We start from the raw sequence: 21,726 nt of genomic DNA, 5'->3' as shown, positions 1-21,726 counted from the left end.
AGACGACACGTCTCCATTCGTCCCTCCATTCACGCCTGTCGTGACACCACTGGAGGCGGGCTGCACGATGTTGGGGCGTGAGCGGAAGACGGCCTAACGGTGTGCGGGACCGTAGTCCAGCTTCATGGAGACGGTTGCGAATGGTCCTCGCCGATACCCCAGGAGCAACAGTGTCCCTAATTTGCTGGGAAGTGGCGGTGCGGTCCCCTACGGCACTGCGTAGGATCCTACGGTCTTGGCGTGCATCCGTGCGTCGCTGCGGTCCGGTCCCAGGTCGACGGGCACGTGCACCTTCCGCCGACCACTGGCGACAACATCGATGTACTGTGGAGACCTCACGCCCCACGTGTTGAGCAATTCGGCGGTACGTCCACCCGGCCTCCCGCATGCCCACTATACGCCCTCGCTCAAAGTCCGTCAACTGCACATACGGTTCACGTCCACGCTGTCGCGGCATGCTACCAGTGTTAAAGACTGCGATGGAGCTCCGTATGCCACGGCAAACTGGCTGACACTGACGGCGGCGGTGCACAAATGCTGCGCAGCTAGCGCCATTCGACGGCCAACACCGCGGTTCCTGGTGTGTCCAATGTGCCGTGCGTGTGATCATTGCTTGTACAGCCCTCTCGCAGTGTCCGGAGCAAATATGGTGGGTCTGACACACCATTGTCAATGTGTTCTTTTTCCATTTCCAGGAGTGTATATACATATTCCGTAAGCCACCATTGGTGCATGGCGGAAGGTACCTCGTACCGCAAACAGTCATCTCCTTCCCTGCTCCACTCGCAAATAGAACGAGCGAAAAACGACTAATTATATGCCTTCGTACGAGTCTTAATTTACTTTGTCTTTTTCTTGATTTTTACACAAAATATACGTTGGGGGCAATAAAATCGTTGTGCAGTCAACTTCAAAGGCTGTCTCTCTAAATTTTCTCAGTAGTGCTACGCGTAAGGAACATAGTCTTCGCTCCAGGAATTTCCACGTCAGTTCCAGAAATGTCTTCGTACTGCCACCACCACCTAAAGGGAAGGCTGCGACGCGCTCGGGGTGACAGAGCGGGTCGCGCTTGGCGAGGCACTGCGCTGCAGAATCGAAGCACAAGCACTGCAGTCTTTCTCAAACGATTTTACAGAATCTATTCGGCGAAAAGACTTGATTTCTATGTACTTTCAGCTTTACATATCAGCTTCATGGTGAAATGGGCACCATTTCGTTAATGGTCATAGTTATCAAGATATTCCCTTTACAAATAACGAATTCGAAAACACTGCAATGAAAAATAGAGGTCGCTATGATTTTGCGATTGGTGGATATTACAGCATATGTTGCTGCGAATGAAATTTAGCTAAGATATTGAATTTTTCTTTAGACTTGCGCGGAGGTCTTCATCTGTCTCCAATCTCGAGAAAACGCGTTTCAGTAGCATGTTCATTTCCGATCGCACTAGCGCGCGAATGAAATATTCATAACATCCCTCATATCTTCACATCTCGTAAGCCGATCGAGATATAAATCCCTCATATCTCGTAAACCGTTCGAGGTATCGTAGCGAGATTTTGGCCAATGATAGCACGCAAAGAGTAGAGTGTTTTGCTTTATGATGAACGTACAGAACATTATTTATGGCTAAATAGCAAAAGCTACAGATTTCATTTCAATTTTTTTCAAACCAGTACTTTAATTTTCTAAGAGTCGTTTTGTAAAAGAGTTAAGAATATGACAAATAAGCAGCTGACTAACGCAGAAATTGACCTCTTAAATAAAGGCTTAAAATTCAATATTCTTCAAAACTACAAAACAGTATGGTTAAGCATATTATCGCGAACACCAAAGTAGCCAGTGATATGGCGCAACTCCCAGTATTAGAGCAATACGAACTCACGTGTAAAATCTCCAGAATGATTTCGGAGCAGATAAATGGTGATACGATAGCTGTTAGAAATTAAGTGAGTGAAGGTTATAATCCACATAACATTAACGATAAACTGAAAATCAACCAAGCCATCGGGGCAGACAAGGGCTACATCCTACTTATTATTCCTGTTAGTGACCACGAAAAGAAAGTTCGTGACTTCTTTAATAATAACAACTCAATACAACTAAATTAGATCACAGTCCAGCTAAGAAGTTAAAAGCCCAAATCAAGAAAGTATTTAAGAAGTGCACTTCCATTTTCACTGAGAAAGAATTTAGTGAATGTATGTTAATGAGCTCTAGTACCCTGCACTAAGAGCACAACTAAAATTTCACAAGAATGAAGTTCGTAATCATCCCATTGTCATCAGCATAGATAATGCACCATACGATTAAATAAGGAGCTGAATCGTTTGATAAACGAGCTGTACACTTATGAGAAAAATGTCATAGTTCATAACTCACAAGAGCCAGTAGGTCAGATCAGTAACATGCATATCGCAGAGGAAGGTGACTAAGTCCCCTTCGATATTACAAGTTTATATACTAATATTCCTGTAACTGAAACTACTGAAATTATAAAAGAGAACTTAATTAAACACGAGAAGCTTGCGTGGGACCGTTGAACTTTTACATGCAACTTTGTCATACAACTACTTCATTCTCTACAGTGAGATATACGAACAGCATGAGGGTTAGCGACGGGCAAGTCTGGCAAGGATACTAGCAGACATATTATTAAATCATAAGGAAAGGAAATTTTTCAAGCATTATAAACAAACTTCAGACAAGGTGACCAACTACAAGCGGTATGTTGATGAGACATTTAGTCGTGTTTAGCCTAATGGCTCCCTTATAGAAATCAGTTATATGGAATCACAATTACATTCTATGCATCTAAAAATAAATTTAACTAGTGAATCAAAGATTAACAATAGCATCAATTTTTAGACGTTAAAACAAAGGACAATAATTACAAGCATAAATTTAGCATTTACTGGAAGCTGACTGCTACCATAATACCCAGCAGAAATCATATTTTCATTCAATGATTTCCCAGCTTACTTGCACTTCAGTTTGTCAAAGATGAAATCGGTAAATACACTCCTGGAAATTGAAATAAGAACACCGTGAATTCATCGTCCCAGGAAGGGGAAACTTTATTCACAAATTCCTGGGGTCAGATACATCACATGATCACACTGACAGAACCACAGGCACATAGACACAGCCAACAGAGCATGCACAATGTCGGCACTAATACAGTGTATATCCACCTTTCGCAGCAATGCAGGCTGCTATTCTCCCATGGAGACGATCGTAGAGGTGCTGGATGTAGTCCTGTGGAACGGCTTGCCATGCCATTTTCACCTGGCGCCTCAGTTGGACCAGCGTTCGTGCTGGACGTGCAGACCGCGTGAGACGACGCTTCATCCAGTCCCAAACATGCTCAATGGGGGACAGATCCGGAGATCTTGCTGGCCAGGGTAGTTGACTTACACCTTCTAGAGCACGTTGGGTGGCACGGAATACATGCGGACGTGCATTGTCCTGTTGGAACAGCAAGTTCCCTTGCCGGTCTAGGAATGGTAGAACGATGGGTTCGATGACGGTTTGGATGTGCCGTGCACTATTCAGTGTCCCCTCGACGATTGCCAGAGGTGTACGGCCAGTGTAGGAGATCGCTCCCCACACCATGATGCCGGGTGTTGGCCCTGTGTGCCTCGGTCGTATGCAGTCCTGATTGTGGCGCTCACCTGCACGGCGCCAAACACGCATACGACCATCATTGGCACCAAGGCAGAAGCGACTCTCATCGCTGAAGACGACACGTCTCCATTCGTCCCTCCATTCACGCCTGTCGCGACACCACTGGAGGCGGGCTGCACGATGTTGGGGCGTGAGCGGAAGACGGCCTAACGGTGTGCGGGACCGTAGCCCAGCTTCATGGAGACGGTTGCGAATGGTCCTCGCCGATACCCCAGGAGCAACAGTTTCCCTAATTTGCTGGGAAGTGGCGGTGCGGTCCCCTACGGCACTGCGTAGGATCCTACGGTCTTGGCGTGCATCCATGCGTCGCTGCGGTCCGGTCCCAGGTCGACGGGCACGTGCACCTTCCGCCGACCACTGGTGACAACATCGATGTACTGTGGAGACCTCACGCCCCACGTGTTGAGCAATTCGGCGGTACGTCCACCCGGCCTCCCGCATGCCCACTATACGCCCTCGCTCAAAGTCCGTCAGCTGCACATACTGTTCACGTCCACGCTGTCGCGGCATGCTACCAGTGTTAAAGACTGCGATGGAGCTCCGTATGCCACGGCAAACTGGCTGACACTGACGGCGGCGGTGCACAAATGCCGCGCAGCTAGCGCCATTCGACGGCCAACACCGCAGTTCCTGGTGTGTCCGCTGTGCCGTGCGTGTGATCATTGCTTGTACAGCCCTCTCGCAGTGTCCGGAGCAAGTATGGTGGGTCTGACACACCGGTGTCAATGTGTTCTTTTTTCCATTTCCAGGAGTGTAGATTACAACTTTACTGCATTTGGCCACTGTGAATGGTTACCAACACGATATTATAAGCCAAATATGCAACCAGAAACTGGAAAACCAACGAGAAATTATCAAAAATGACATTACGCCAGAAAAATAAACATTAGTCAATGAAAAGTCTATACCGCTTTGCTCCCATACATTTGGATTATTTATAACAAAAATAAGGTTCCTCTTCAGTAACATTACAGTCAGGGTAGGAGTTCGGACATAAAACACCGTTAAGAATACCATTAGACACACAATCAACAGAACGAAACAACCAACCTGATGAGGGATATATAAGATAAGTTTTGACAGTTTGTGAAAATGTGCACATAGGGCAGATGGGGAGGAACTTTTTGACCAGGTCCAACAAACGCACAACACCTAGCAAAAACAATACAACTGTTTTCGCATCTCATCTCAGAGATAACAAACAAACCATTTCATATATTCATAAATTTTTAAAATTCTGCACCATGAAAAGCAAGGGATGAGAACAAGTGTATTAGAAGTAACTGGGGCAAATAATCATTTAAAAAATAGAAACAGACAGACCACCTAATTAATTAACTGCCTGATGAATGTAACAAACGTTTTTTCGATAACTACAGCCACATGCTACAAACATTAAAGTGAAATTGAAACACAATTAACAATGTCATTCTGATAATGTTAAGCAAACCCATGAGAATGCATGCACTACTCACTACACTCTCCTAACCAGCAACTGAATTTATTTTGACAAGTAGATTTGTTTTCTAGTATGCTCCCCTTCCCCCTTGTTACCACCTTCGGTTATCTGATACCCTTACATCTGATTTTTAACATCTATGTAAACCTATGTTGGTTTAATTATCGGTCTTATTAAGGTCATTGACACTTACCCTAAATTTCTGAGATCCATTGTGCTATGTGTGCTTTTTAATGCTTGTAATTTTGTTTGTTATAAATAGTCCTACGTTAATGAGCTGAATAACACCCACCACTTTGATAGATGGGTGGTTCTTATTTCAGCAGCGATTGTCGCATGATAGTAAGATATATATGTACCAACTTTGTTGGAATTGTTTCAGTGGTTCGGGAGTAGATGTTTAAAAACACACACACACACACACACAGATTTATACTCATGGATTTTAGCGTTATGTGGGTGTTCACGCAGTCACTCATTTTTGCTGTACCAAACTACCTCTGTTCACTATTTAAGTACCGTCTCACTTATATTTTAGGCTGTTGTATGTGTGTTACTTGATGCAGCGTTTGCCGTATTTTCGCTGCCAGTAGCGCCATTTAAGATAACCTTAGGTCTGTGATGTTCAATTATAAAATTATTATGGTCTCATTCTATATTACGTCCTTGTTTTCATCATGTCATTGCTTTGCTATACCAGGCAACTTTGTCAGTTTTCACAATATATCTGTACGTTTGTCCTCTGTTACTAAGGCAAAATGCCACTTGCCAAAGACATGTACTGCAGTAACTGTTTAAAGTCTGTCAGCTCTCTTCATTCTCGAAGTGTAGCCTTCTAGGTGATGCGAATCTGATTTGTCAGATATATGTATATTTACACAGGTCTATTCCGCTGTGCCTGCTTTTTAGTGGTGTAATTCTGTACGTTATAAATTGTCTGATGCCAGTATGATGAATAACATATAGTTATATTTTTTATTTTAATATTTAATAACATCACTAGTATGTTACCTTTTGTCTTGTACTACAAGGTTGCCGAACATCCTCTCTCTCTTTTTTTTGTTTGTAACTGGTAAAATAGTCCATGTTAGACTACCTCAGACCATGACCCGAGATTAACTGTCAATCTTTTATTGTGTATTTTATCGTTTAAAATTAAATTTTGTCACATTTTTGCTAAATAAAACATTTTAGGTACTTTTCTACATGTTTTAATTTTGTTGATAACCTTATAATTTAGCTCGCTAAGCCTTTTTTAATCGATGTACCACCCCCCTTTTCACCCCTCCTTTCTTTTAATCACTGGTAGCACTTCACATAAGACGCTCCCAGGCTATGGTACAAAAATAAACTACAGTTTTTTTGGATTATACATTTTACTGTCATGTTTTGTACCCTGGATTTTATATTTTTGTAGCATAATACCTCTGCTCCTATTTAAATACTGACAACCATATATTTTAGGCTGTTATATATTCTTTATTTGATGCACCATTTGCCATATTAGCTCCATTTAGCCCTTTTTAAGTAAGATGACCTTAGTTTTTGCTGCTCTATTATAAAAGGGTTATTTATTATTTTCAACTTGTCAGTTTTTCTTAATATATCTTTACGGTACGTAAGAAAACCCTTTATACATCATATGGCGAGCAATTATAACTTTTCTGACTCCACCCACTTCCTACATCTTGGTTCGGAACCGCATCCATCTTCACTCTTCCCAATTCACTCCTCCAAGTATCCATCTACACAAACCCCCTCTTGTGCACTACCCTTGAATGCTACCTCCCCACGATCCCCTTATCCCTTACAGCCTACATTCAATTATCACTTCACTCACCACTATATATCTATTTTAATCAGTCCACACATTGACCTTTTACGTTTTACCGTATGCTACTGTCTCAGATTTAAAACAGTCTTGGTTTCACAACCAAGACTGTTTTTATTCTGAAATAAATCGAAACTGGGAATGGAATAATTTTCATGCAACTGGCTATTTATCTTTACATATTCGTGTGCAACACTCATTTTCCATTCATCTGTGATATTTGGTTTGTGTGGCGCTCAACTGCGCGGTTATCAGCGTCCGTACAGATTCCCAATCTTTACACAGTCCAATCTCGCCACTTTAGCGAATGGCGATGAAATGATGAGGACAACACATTCATCTGTGTGTTAATCAACAAATCAGCCATTCATATTTTAATTTGTGCAACTGATGATTTGCTTTTTATTTTGCGAAACATTCACTTTTGTCAACCGCCATGCCCAGTTTTTATACTACGTTTTTAAAACTTTTGCTCTCATATGGCTGAAGAGTGCAAATTGTATCCGCTGACAGCCCATCCCACGGGCCAGTAAGGGGCGGGTGGAATGAAATAAGAATAAAAAAAGAAAAAATACAACACATCAACATCCGTAAGTACAATTTTGGGCTGTCCGTTATAAAATATTTTTGTATATCAGTAAGCCAAACTTATACCTGCTGTATCTTTGTCCTGTTTTTTTGTAGTTTGTGCTTGAAAACGGCCTGTAAGACCGAAATTGGCCAATCGTGCAGGATATAATGCAGTGAAAGCTTGTGAACAACTGCCGAGGTAGGAAACTTCAAAATGCCATTTATCTGGGAACATATTCCGTATACTCGTACATCTGTTAAGTCAGCAGTGGCGCAAGCGTTAAACGATTGCCAGAAATATGGGAATACCGAATTTTTCTGTTCTCTTTCAACCACGAATCGCAGCTGCGAGAAAGGGCGAAGCTGAATTTCACACGAGCGATGCGATTTGGAGCGAGGGGCCACTGCTTAAGCGCCGCTTGGAGCAGCACGCCTTCAATGGCCCAACCACCCCGGATATCAGATAGTACCTGACTGGTAGCATGTACTGTCATTCGAGGAGTTGCGATTTGGCATATTTTCAAATGAAGCAAAGTTTCAAGTGGCCAGTGAGGCAACTAGTCCACAGTGTGTTGAGCGTGTAGTTCAGGCGGGAAATGGGTCGATGATGTTCTGGGGAGGGGGAGAGGCGTGTTTTTCGCAGCATGACTCTTACTCATTCATTTGTGTCACCTCGGATGTGAACCACAATGTTTATTTGATGATTTTTGGTGACCAAATGCTGTCGTTTCTGCTACATCTTAATGATTAGTTTGGTGTGGACACTCATGTCTTCCATGATGAGAACGGCCACGATCACAATGCTTCACGCATACATTCCCGGTCTGGTGAACTATCAGGCACGCTGTCCCGCCTCGACTGGTCCGTTAAATCACCCGGATTAAGATCGGGGAAAAGGACGCGACTTGTTGGAACAGCGGTCGAAACGTCAAAAGAAGTATCTGATAGCATTACGGGACCAGTCACCAGTGAGTGGTTTCAGGAGACTACGTCATTCCTAATCGTCAGCAATAGCGGCAGAAGACTTTCGCTATAAGGAGTAAGCAGTTATCGCTAACGGCTTTGTCAAAGAGGCCGGAGGAGCTGATAGAGTTTCACGGCAGTGTCTTGAGCTTTGGGGGAAACTGTCCCTTAAAAGAGGAGGAATGAGCAGTGATCAACGACATGAGGATGCAGAAGGCAATGTAAACCATTGCATTAAAGACGCACAATATGTATCCACAGGACAAGTGGCCTGTAATCGAAAAATTGTCATGAGGCTCTCCCAGTGGCATGATATTCCGGATTTTTCTCCTTTTCGTATCGCTGGGAGGCCACTGCTAAGGGGGAGGTTACCATGATCATGGAAATTAGCAGTTTCAACGTGGCTGGGAAGATAAAAAAATCTTAAAAGGAAAATGAAGAGGCTCAATCTAGATTTAATGGGCGTCAGTGAAATGAAATGAAAGGAAGACGAATATAGAGTAATATCAACATCAGAAGAAAATGGTGTAACGGGAATAGGATTCGTTATGAATGGGAAGGTGGGACAGAAAGTGAGCTACTGTGAACAGTTCAGTGACGGGGATGTTCTCATCAGAATCGACACTACCCACGATAGCAACAACAGTGCTGATATACGTGCCGACGTCACAAGTTGAAGATGGTGAAGGGGCGAGAAAGTACAAGAGGATATTCAACTGGTAATTTAGTATGTAAAGGGTGATGAAGATCTAATAATCTTCAGGCGCTGGAACGCGATAGTACGGGAAGGAATAAAAGAAAGACTTGCGGGAGAATATGAGCTCGGTAGTAGCAATGAGGAAGGAGAAAGACTAACTGAGTTCTCCAATACATTTTGGCCATTAATTGCAGATACACGGTTAAAAAATCACAAGAGTAGGAGATGTACTTGGAAAAGACCTGGAAAAGTGGGAAGATTCCAGCTGTATTGCTTCATGCTCAGAGATTTCGAAACCAGATTTTGAATTCTAAGGAGGACATGCAGACTCGGATCACAATTTAGTATTGATGGAGTAGGCTGAAATTTAAGAGAATGGTCCGGAAGAATCAGCGTGGAAAGTAGTGGCATACTGATGTACTGAGGAATGCTGAGATGCATTTGAAGTTCTCTAAGACACTAGATACCGCGGTAAGGAATACTACATCTGTCAGTACACTTGAAAAGGGATGGACATCTCTAAAAAAGGTAATCACGGACATTGGGCAGACAAACATAGGTACAAAGAAGATACTGCAAAGAAACTTTGGATAACAAAAGAAGTATTTCAGTCGACGAAAGAAGGAAACACAAAACAGTTGAGGCAAGTACAGGAATACAGTAGTAAAAGTTTATAATTGCTGTCTCTGAAGTCCTGATAATCTTATATCTGTGGGTCGTCTAAATATCTGCTGGTACTTGTGATTTATAAGCGTCTCTGTCCGCAAAAGCTTTTTACGCCAATCAGTTCTTCTGTAGCAACCCATAAGTTTCACACGCCAGCCCTGCAGTCAGGTCACTCTTGTTTCTACTTGTCATGTCAGCGCCTGCAGAGGTTTACAGCACCAGTATTTTTCTAATTGTCTGCCTTCTCTTTGCAAGGTGCGTACTCTTGAGACAGCTAAAAGCATCCACGGGTCTGCGTGGTAGTGATGCAGAACACCTCAATGTCTGTGTCTCCCAGGGCTCCCTTTCTATGGTCCAAGACGCTTTTCCCCTCCTCCAGACCGGCGCCAAATTGTCCGGGCACGAAAGTATTTCAGTATAGGTACTTTGATATAGGATACAGACTCGGATCAGAATTTAGTAATGATGAAGAGTAGACTGAAGTTTAAGAGACTCGCTCTGAAGAACCATTGTGCAGAGAAGGGGGATACCTATGTACTGAGGAATGATGGGACCCGTCTGAAGTTCTCTGAGGCTACAGACACTACAAAAATGAATACCACAGTAGGCAGTCCGGTTAAAAAGGAAAGGTAATCTCTGAAAAGAGCGATCACGGAAGTTGGACAGAAAAATGTAGGCACAGTGAAGGTAACTGCGAAGAAATCTTGTGCAAGAGAAGAAATACTTCAATTGATAGACGAAAGAAGGAAAGAAAAACTTTCAGGCAATTTCACAAGTACAGCAGTATAAGTCACTTGCGAATGAAATAAAAGGAGCTGCAGGTAAGCCAAGGCGAAATGGCCACTGGAAAAGTTGAAGAAATGGAACTCGTGATGATCGTCAGAAGGATTGATTCAGCATATAGAAAAATCAAAACAATCTTCAGTGAAATGGAAAGTAAGGGAGTCAGCTTTAAGGGTGCAATGGGAATTCTACTGTTGAAGGCGTAGGGAAGAGCGAATGGATGAAAAGAGTACATTGAAGGCCACTGCGAAGGGAACTGCCTGATGAGGTGATAGAAGAAAAATGTGAGTCGATGTGGAAGAAAAAGGGGATGGAGTATTAGAGTAAGAGTTTAATACAGCTTTGGAAGATTTGCGATAAAGTAATGCAGAAGGGATAGGTAAAGTTTCTCCGGAAATTCTAAAATCATTGGAGGAAGTGCCTACCAATTGACTATGCAAGTTCGTGGGTAAAACCTATGAGACTGATATGTAACATCAGAGTTTCGGAAAAATATCATCCACAAAATCCCGAAGATACCAAGGGCATCTAAGTGCTAGAACTACCGTACAATCAGGTTAACAGATCATACAATCAAGCTGCTGCCAAGAGTAACTTACATAAGAATGGAAATGAAATTGACTATATAATAGATGACCATCAGTTTGGCAGTTTTGACGTTGTTATCGATAATGGACGCAAGACTTAAGAAAGACGTTCATAGGATCTGTCGAACTCGAAAAGACGTTCTACAATGTAAAATGGTGCAAGATGTTCGAAATTCTGAGAAAAATAGGATTAATTGAGGGGGAAAGACAGATGATATCCAACATATGCAAAAACCACGATGAAGCAATAAGAAGGGAAGACCAAGAACGAAGTACTCGGACTAAAAGGTGTGTAAGATAGGGATGCAGTATTTCGGCCTTACTTTTCAATCTACACATCGAGATACCAATGAAGGAAATAAAAGATTAGGATTAAAATTGAGCTTGAAATGATAGCAGCGATAAAATTCGCTGATGACACTGCTATCTTCAGCGAAAGGGTGAAATAATTACAGGACATACTGAGTGGAATGAACAGTCTACTGGGCACATAAAGTGGATTTAGAGTAACCTGAGGAGAGATGAAACTAATGAGGAGTAGCATAAATGAGATTAGTGATAAACTTCCCAAAATAAGGGACCACAAAGTTAAGGATTTCGGCTCTTGTGGAAGCTTTTGTAACACAAGCACGACAATTTGCGCTGTAGTGTGGCGGTACAGACTAACTCGTGCCGTATCAGGTGGAGGGCAGCTTATTTTAAGGAAAGTTTCGTTAGTCGTCAGCTCCGTGCAAATGTGCCGTGAAACGGCTTCTGCGTGCCGTAGAGCGCAGCTGCCGACAGGTCTCGAGGGCAGATCCCGGCCGCAGCAGCAGCGCGTGCAATTGCGACTTGTTTCAAGAAACGATCTGTCGAGGAAAAATCTACCCCTCTTGCTTTGTCACGATATATAGTTCCTCTGGAGTTCCACACAGCACAAAGTTCCATCCTCCAATCGACTATCATCTACTTGGACTGTGGTGTAGTTTTCTACCCTGCCCTCTCACTATGTATTAATCAAATGTCGTGTGATGTCTCTAATCAGTCTTTCAGCGAATAACAAGGGAAGAAGGGCACGTAGGTGAGATTAGGTCTATTACATCCCGTTAACCACGAGGTCTTTAGCTAAAAATGGCAAAGATGGCGACGGAAATCAGCCTGTTATCGTTGTCATAATCAAAAAATCACAAAATGAAATTAATGTAATGAAGCCAGTTACAAAGTCTACAAGCACAGTGTATCTACCTCAGTACCACAGACGCCCGCAACGGGAAAGGGGGTGGGAAGAAGGTGCACCTGTCCCCCCTCCTGAAATCTGGGGCAGATTTACTATTAATTTCAGAATTATCTCGCATTTCTATGAATCGTTCTACTCAACTGAAGATTTAGCTTTGCCGAATGCACGGCGAAACACTGTGCCTTTAGTAAACACTTCCATTGTTGGGTGTCAGATATGCCACTGGAAATTACACCGTCTTCTAGTCGTGGCGGCGGTTTTGGCGTTGTTCTGCAATCTTAGGGGATGAGAATTTTTATAGTACTTTGCTACTCTTTCTTCAATCGCTTCCTTGTGCAACGCTTATGGGGTTACAGGTGCACAGTGCAAACGTGGCTACAGTACACAAGCCCCGCACCCGTCCCTAGTTCCCACAAGAATGGCCATTGGCATGCTGCACATCTTAATCTCAACAGTAAATCTGCGTTCAGCCCGTCAAGGCTTGCTGAGACTTCATTTGGTTTTACACTAGAGTGCGAGCGTAGCAGATTGTCAATAACACGGTTATATTGTATTGTAGGTGTATTAACGTGTACTTTACGTTTGGACCCAAAAAACAGAAGAAATACTAATTTTTGATATGGAAGATAGGGAAATAATGAAAAATCGAGGTGAAGAATCTTCTTGTAGTATTTGGCTCTTAATGACCTCCAGATAGAGTTATAAGTTCAATAGTCCAGGTGCCATGGCTACACAACAACGGGCCAAAACAGAGACGTTCACTCCCATGCTGTTACAAGTTGGTTCTACCGACCAATTTGATGGGTGTTTCAGTAGCTGCCTCCGTCAACCACCCCGTAGACAGAGCATACACCATTCTCACTCATTTCTCTTAAATCAATACTAGGTGTTCATAAATTTCTCTTCTTCAGAAACGCTTTCCTTGCGATTGCCAGTCTATATTTTATATCCTCTCTACTTCGACCATCATCAGTTATTTTGCTCCCCAAATAGCAAAACTCCTTTACTTCTTTAAGTGTCTCTTTCCTAATCTAATACCCTCAGCATCACCCGATTTAATTTGACTACATGTGATTATCCTCGTTTTGCTTTTGTTGACGTTCATCTTATATCCTCCTTTCAAGATATGCGAGTAACCAGCTGGTGACAGTACACCTTCACCAGAACTGTCAACAAACGACTATGTCACTGTTTAACAAATGGAATAACATTCTTTCGACTTGCAGTCATTGCCGTTGCCTACAAGTTCTGAACCCATGTGCATAAGAGCCTGCTAACAAATAGTTCTTCAATTAAATTTTCGTGGTGCAATTGTCAATTCAACGAAATGGTTGGATAATTTCTAGTAGATAAAGCGGCAAATAGAAATTATGGAAAAATTAAGTCGCGATGTCTTAGCTAAGATACTTTTTCATGGAATCATACGATTATTTTGAGACGGCCAGGGTGGCCGAGCGGTTCTAGGCGCTACAGTCTGCAACGGCGCGACCGCTACTGTCGCAGGTTCGAATCCTGCCTCTGGCATGCGTGTGTGTGATGTCATTAGGTTAGTTAGGTTTAAGTAGTTCTGACTTGTAGTGGACTGATGACCTCAGAAGTTAAGTCCTATAGTTCTCAGAGCCATTTGAATTTATTATTTTGAGTGAAATTACGCCTATGACCAGTGAGCTTAGGCGGCTAAAGTTTACTGAAGTGTATTATTGATAGACATCGCGTGTGGTAATACCGTGAAGTGGCAAGCGCTATTAGAAATTAATAGTTACCTGCGTTAACCTGCTGCTGACTCGCCTTCGTATCCGAGGTCAATAATGCACTCCTGTGTTCGAATCCTGGTGCTGGATGAAATTCTCATCGCCGGTACTTGACGTGTAAGGGGAGAAGAGGATTCAAATCTTCCCAGAGCGCCTCACTGGTGACTGTTGATGCTGATCATTCTTGGGATGGTGGCCCGTTGCGTTTTTCGAAAGCAGTTGGCTATGTTGCCGACACCGTTTCGTCCTCTCCCTTGTCTCGGCATCGTAAAAAGCAAACGTGTCACACGGATTGCAGTCACCTACACTCAGCAGTTTTACTAAATACGTAGCTCTTTAACACGGCCATTAGGCGGTTGAAGAACCGTCCAGGCACTCCGAGCCGACAATACCGCAAGTCACTTACTTTCTTTCGTTTATCTGCCGGAGATTATGAGGTCAAATGGATCGTCTTTATTACAGTCAGGTTTTCCTCCAAAAGGATTGAAAATGTAACAAGTATTATCCCCATTTATGGGAAGAGGCACTGACGAGTTTTTATTATGGTACAGGACAATAGCTACACGCTTTAACTCTCAAAAATCTATTCGCTTCCTTCGCTGGGTAGTTCGATTAATACATTGAGAAACATGAAACGTTGCTGAAGTTAAGGTACGTGGACAAAGCGGCCCTTTGTTGACAGCAGCTAATTGTACATCTACAGGGAATGGACAAAAATATGGAAATGCCAAAAATATAGGACATTACCATGCATAATACGGCATAGGAAAAACGATGGCATTCAAAACTGCTTCCAGTCGTCTCGGAATGGATAAATACAGGTCCTGTGCGGTTTTGAAGGGAATCTTAAACCATTATTCGTGCAAAATAGTGGCAAGTTCAGGTAGCGATGATGGAGGTGGATAGCGACCTCTCCAAAGTACATCGTGAAAACTCAATAATACTGAGGTCGGGTGACTGCAGTGGCTAGGCAGATGCAACATTTCATTATCGTACTCAAAAAACCAGTCCTGGACTATGTGAACAGTGCGAACAGGGGCCCTGTCGTCTTTGACCACAACATCGCCACTGGGGAACAAACATTGAAGATGGACCTGGTCAGCCAGAACTGTTCATGTAATCATTGGCAGTAACGCAACTTTGCAGAGAAGCCATGGTCTCACGTAATACCACAGTATGGCTGCCCAAATCATCAGCGACCACCCGTCATATTTCACTCTTGCTACGTAAACTCGGCCAGAATTTGGATACAATTTCAAACAAGACTCATCTGATCAAATGAATTTCTTCAGTTGCTCCATAGTACAGGTTTTATGTCTTCCTCACCACGTTTTCCTATTACAGGCGTCTTCCTCACTAACAACTGAGTCTGGAATGTGAACTCGCCCTACAGTTCCCTGCTTCTGGAGCTCTCTTGGTGTATTTTTGGTGCGGATAGGGTTCACGGCTTCAGCATTCTGTTCTGCAGTGACTTGTACAGCTGTCGTCCTATTATTCATCACTATCATGTTGAATGACCATCTATCACAATAACAACACATACTTCCGCCCGCGTTGTGACTTAGCGGATGATGTTTCTCCGCTTTCCCTGTATGCGGTATAAATCTTCGATATAGTGCCTCTTGAAACACCAAATAGTTTGGTTTCGTTGTTTAATGAAGCGCCTACCATACGAGCATCAACAATTTGCCCACGTTCGACTTGACTTAGCTTAGACATTCCATATTCTCACAGCTGCACACGACTGACTTTTGCAACTTTATAACATTGCACAGGAGCCGTTAGTGGTCAAATATAACTGCGCCTACTGCAGGCTTGACCAGCATCTGCAGTTATGTTCAATCGTATATTCCTCTCGGTGTTTTCGCATTTTCAGTCAACCCCTGTACATCTGTATTCAGCAAAGCTTCTTAAAGTGTGTGGCGGAGAGCATTTCTGGTACCTTTGTCTTCTACCCGTTCCCTTCGGCCAGCAAACGATATTTATGCATGTTATACTTTATGATGTTTTTCAATAAATTTTTCCTGCATAAAAATTATCAGGTTGATCATGATAATACATGTGCACACAGTCCTTATCTGCTTCGTACAATTTGTAGACCATTTGATATCGAAACAGAGTGCTCTGTGACAAAGCACAGTCTGAATACTGAATGAAAAAGAGATTACTTGAGTACGTCTTATATACAAAAGTTGTGATTCGAAGGTAAATAATTTGAATTGGTACTATTAGTCCTCAAAAGACTCCCTAAATATTTCCAAGCGACTAAAGAAAAGATTCAGTTAATACTAAAATGGCATGTAGCACATCATAGGATAATACTCATTTCCAATGCAGGGCGCTTCGTTTGTTGATTTGTGTGAATGTGGACACAGCTGAGAAACAGAAAATGTCAACTTATTGGATTCTTTTAGTACCATAACTACATTATATTGTTAGACTAGAAATATTTTCTTTTTTACTATCATCATAAAATAAAGAAAAAACTTATAAACAAGTTCATAAGTATAACGTATCTAAAAAGTCTTTAGCAGACAGTCCTGATTTTTCTATACATTATACAAATATTCTGCATTAAAGAACTAAAAACTTTGTTTCACATTGCAAGTGCAAAAAATTTTAGGTATTTTATTTCAGAATACTTGTTATTTGATTGCAAGTCTCCCAAAGCTCTGCTAAGCTTTAATTCTAATACTGGATCCCCTGTGTCTTACAGATCGACTCCCATTTCTTCTTCTATCACGTCACTAGGCATTTCCTTCCCTCGTAGAGGACTTCAGTGTACTGCTTCATCCAGTCCACTGTCTCCTCTACGTACAACAGGGGAATTCTCGTTGCCCGCTTTACGGTAACGTCTTTCCTCTTCCTATCATCGTAAGATGTTTCGAGTTTCCTAGATATTGAATCACCCTTCTGATGACTATTTCTTTTTCGATCTCTTAGCATTTTTCCTACGGACACTTTGCCATCGTTTCCCTGCGCTTCCTGTTTATTTCATTTTTCATTCACTTACGTTTCTGTATTCCTCTTTTCAACATTTTTGTACTTCCTTTTTTCATTGATCAGTTGAGGCATCTATTTGGTTGGCCATAAACCTGTCCTGGGTGCACTAGCAAACTTTCGAAGTTATTGCTCGACACAGACGATAAAAGAACGAAGTCCAACTCAAACTGTGTGTCAAAATCATAATACAGAGCACGCAGAGAGTCACAGTATTGTCAACTCATTGCCACACAAAGAGCAGAACCGTAACATGGAGCGCAAACGGTGCAGTATGACGGCACCCAGAAGGTCGTTTTGCAAACTCTATAATACAGATTAATAACACGCAACGTCCGAGCTCCGCTACTCCGAGGCGTTCTAGTACTGATGATAAATGCAGAGGCAGGGAAAACCTTCCGTAACTGAGACACCATGGTGTGGACAGGACCGCTGACACCTCGAGAGCAAGTGGCCGCCTAACCTCCTACGGTGATGTGATGCCTGGTTTTAAATACCCCTGTTTCAGACATCTCGTCCTCAGTGTCTGGTCAGTCTGTCTGCATAACCGAATGACTGGTTCACTACTTTCAGGTTAAATCTGCTGGCGAACCGAGATGTGCTACTTGCTGCCTGGTTGAAGACTTCAGCCACGAGACTGCAGCCTGACAGCTGTTTCCAAACTTTATTACTCCACGAGACTACCAACGAATGGTCACAAACGTGACGGATAGCAGATGTGGACCCACTGGGTCTTCTCCTGATGAAGGGATAAACCAATTGACTGCAAAATGATAACTTCTGTTTGATGGGTAGTAGACTTGACCACTGTTTCTATGTTTCGATACAGTGTATCGATACGTGGAACTGTTTCAGTGTTTCGGAACGGCTGTGGGTCACTGTTTCGAAACAGTGGTGTTTCTATCCGCCCCTGTCTCGGATAACCGGGCCAGATTCGATCTCGAGCCAGATACAGAAACTCTATCGTTGTTTCAAAATAAGGCTGTTTCAGTCCACTTGTGCTTGGAACGGGCTAATTGTATCGAAACAGTGATTTTTCATTCCGCTCTGTGAGATTCGGGCTCGGCACAGGTAGTGAAACACAACATACCACTTCGCGAAACACTTTCAAGAGTGTCGGAATCTTTTTGACAAGCAATAGCATGAAGCTTAAGATATCCGAAAATAAAGCTTCGTTTCTAGCTGACTGTCCTATTCCGAAATGGCGTAACATCTGCTTTATAAACACTAACCAAACAATAAAACAACGCATACTATTCACATTCAAAATAATAAATATGTGAAAATCATTCAGTTAAATTACACTTTTTTTATAACATACGCTTCTCTGTTCATGTACAGTAAGCATCTTAAGAAACGCAAGTAAGCCTACAACATTTTGAATAAAAAAAAGGCGTAGAGTGACAGTTATTAGACATATACATAAATTTGAGGTAGGTATAATTGCAAGCAATCTGTTTGATATATCACTGATAGTGTAATGGTGAACGGTAAGGGCTGGGAAGCATGGTGAATTTATAGTAACGGTCCGAAACACTTTGAAAGACAAAATTTTTTCTGTTATATTTTGTTATTTATTCGAATTATTTGGCATTATTTATGAGTCTATAGTCACTGTGCCTATTATCCACAATGATTCCCTTTGTGTGCATGGAAATTAGCAGGATGGCTATATTACCCATACTAACGGAATGTGGGAATCCCAGTAGCATATCCGTTGTTTCTGCAATTTGCTCCCACCTCCAGTTACGTTCGTGGTGGTTCTTCTGTCTTCAGCTATGTCTGTCCTCAGCCAATTGAAAAGTATGAAAGTCACACGACACGAAAGCAGCGCATTTCCTGCATGAAATACGAAACTGCCAAGACGCCTAAGTGATAGTTTCATACTTTCTGCGATATGATTAGCGATCTCGCACCTCATTTGTGTTTATATGGTCATACTAATACAGTAAACATTCAAGATGATAAAATGTGTAGGTTAATTATATTACAAAAGCTGTTTCACTGTTTCAAAACAGCGCACCGAAACATTACATTGTACTGTTTCATTTGTTTCGAAACAGTTACGTGTTTCAATTTGCCCATCTCTAATGCGTAGGCACCTGATGCTGCTTCTAAGGCTGTACATGTACCATCTTCCGTGTTGTATGCTGCTTTTGCTGGACTTCGTTTATCACGACAGCCGCCATCCAGAAGATGCTGTCGGTACAGGTCTATGCACGCATCCATCTTCGAGAGCACTGAAAAGCATCATATACACAGAGGCGTGTCTGCGAGACCCCTCGCTGCCTCCCCCTACCGCATCCTACACCTCCTCATTGTCACGTAGTGTGTCTGACCTACCGCAAGTTATGTGAGCTGTCCAGAGTGCTGTGTCTAGCTTTCCACGCACCTGCCCGAGCAAGCAACCCGGACTGTTTCATGTCCGCCGGAGAGGACAATATCCATTGTAGCATTCACGTTGATAAAACATTAACACAGATACCGCTGTTTCACTGACGTCGTTTGTGGTAAGACTGGAACACTCACCAGCCCGCGCAGCTCGGCCTCCACCAAATGTCAGGTCACCCCCTCACCTGTGCAACCTCGACGCCCTCTGAGCTCCTGACCCGAGGGGTGACCTTTACATTTCTGTTATCCGAGATTTCTTCGCTGTTACCCTCCTCGTACCCATATTTGTCGATAAGGCTTCTGTGATTACCCATTTTATTCGTGGCCACTCCTCTTCAACTGAACTGCCTACTGTAGTATTAATTGTCACAGTACCTACACCCAAAGGGAACTTCAATCTGCTCTCCAGTCTACATTAGCTGCAGGCTACGCCTTCCAGTCTCTAATGTCTGATTTCAGAACTTCTACCTGACCATTATGTAATCCAGCAATCCAGCTGGAATCATGCCGTGTCTCTGGAGCTTTTGCAAATAAATCTCATGCTCTCTTGATTTTTGAACATTGTATTCGCTACTACTAGCTGAAACTTACTGCGGAACTCAGTTAGTCCTTCTCCTCTCTCATTCCTACTATGGAGTCCACATTCTACTGTATATATGTCTACTAATGCTACAGTGAAACATGGACGATTACTAGTTTGGACAAGAAGAGAATAGAAGCTTTCGAAATGTGGTGCTACAGAAGAATACTGAAGATAAGGTGGATAGATCACGTAACTAATGAGGAGGTATTGAATAGGATTGGGGAGAAGAGAAGTTTGTGGCACAACTTGACTAGAAGAAGGGATCGGTTGGTAGGACATGTTTTGAGGCATCAAGGGATCACAAATTTAGCATTGGAGGGCAGCGTGGAGGGTAAAAATCGTAGAGGGAGACCGAGAGATGAGTACACTAAGCAGATTCAGAAGGATGTAGGTTGCAGTAGGTACTGGGAGATGAAGCAGCTTGCACAGGATAGAGTAGCATGGAGAGCTGCATCAAACCAGTCTCAGGACTGAAGACAACAACAACAATGCTACTGATACTACAGCATTCCATGACCTATGACAATTGGATTTTCATCTCCTTTTACACTCTTAGTTGCACGTTCAGTATCCTAATATACTTCATCTCTTCAGGTCCTACTTGTGAAGTAGGCATGTATACCTGAACTGGCGTTTGTTTGCCTTAGATTCTGATTAGATTAATTCTGTCATTGAACTATTCGTAATATCTCTCTTCCTCCGCTACCTTCCTATTCATCACGAATCCTACTTCCGTTACACCGTCTCCTGCTGATGTTGATATTAGCCTATATTCGTCTGACCACATATCTTTATCTTCTTTCCCTTTCATTTTACTAATCCCCACTACTCCTAGTTTCTCTACAATATTCAGATTTACGACAATCCGCGATCTGCCTTATGGACTGTTACACTTCCGACGGTTATTCACTTTTTTTCTCAAGCGTCATCTTCACCCTCGCAATCCCTCCCAGAGATTCGAATGCTGGACTAATCCGAGACCTTTTGGCAATGAAGAGACCACCTTGGCACTTTTCCAATTACAAAAGACATATCCTGTGGATCCGCCTTCAAGGTGAGCTTTACTATCTTTGGCCCAAGAAAAGCATGTTCTTTGAGAATCCTTTTCTCGGGATGTGTTACAGATATCAATGTCAAATTGGGTCAAAATGTTTATTGATATTTCCTCTAAAAACTGAAATTTTTTCGACCGGAAATATCGAAGAGCAAAGGCGAAAGTGCCATTGGAACGAAACAAAATTTCGACGTAGACCTCCACGCGCGGTATGTAACAGGTCAGCCGGCTCGTCTGAAACCAAAAGTGAGTTGACGTTAGCGAAGTATACAAGGTTCTTTAGGAGTTGTACCTCGCTTAAGTTATTTGGACCATAGGAAACAAAATGGCGTCCATTTTAAAAAATAGGGTTTTTTTCATCGATTTTTCGACTTCGTCGGCCAAGTAAAAATATTTATAGTTGATGGATCGGAATAAAAGTGGTACAACTCATAAGAAATTTAGTTAGCGTCGTTGGAAACAAAGAATCATGCCAATCGGTTCAGTAG

The sequence above is a fragment of the Schistocerca gregaria genome, chromosome 2 (genome assembly GCF_023897955.1).
Source record: "Schistocerca gregaria isolate iqSchGreg1 chromosome 2, iqSchGreg1.2, whole genome shotgun sequence".
Classification (NCBI taxonomy): domain Eukaryota; kingdom Metazoa; phylum Arthropoda; class Insecta; order Orthoptera; family Acrididae; genus Schistocerca; species Schistocerca gregaria.
The sequence above is the reverse complement of the archived record's forward strand: the minus strand, read 5'-3'. Positions refer to the sequence as shown.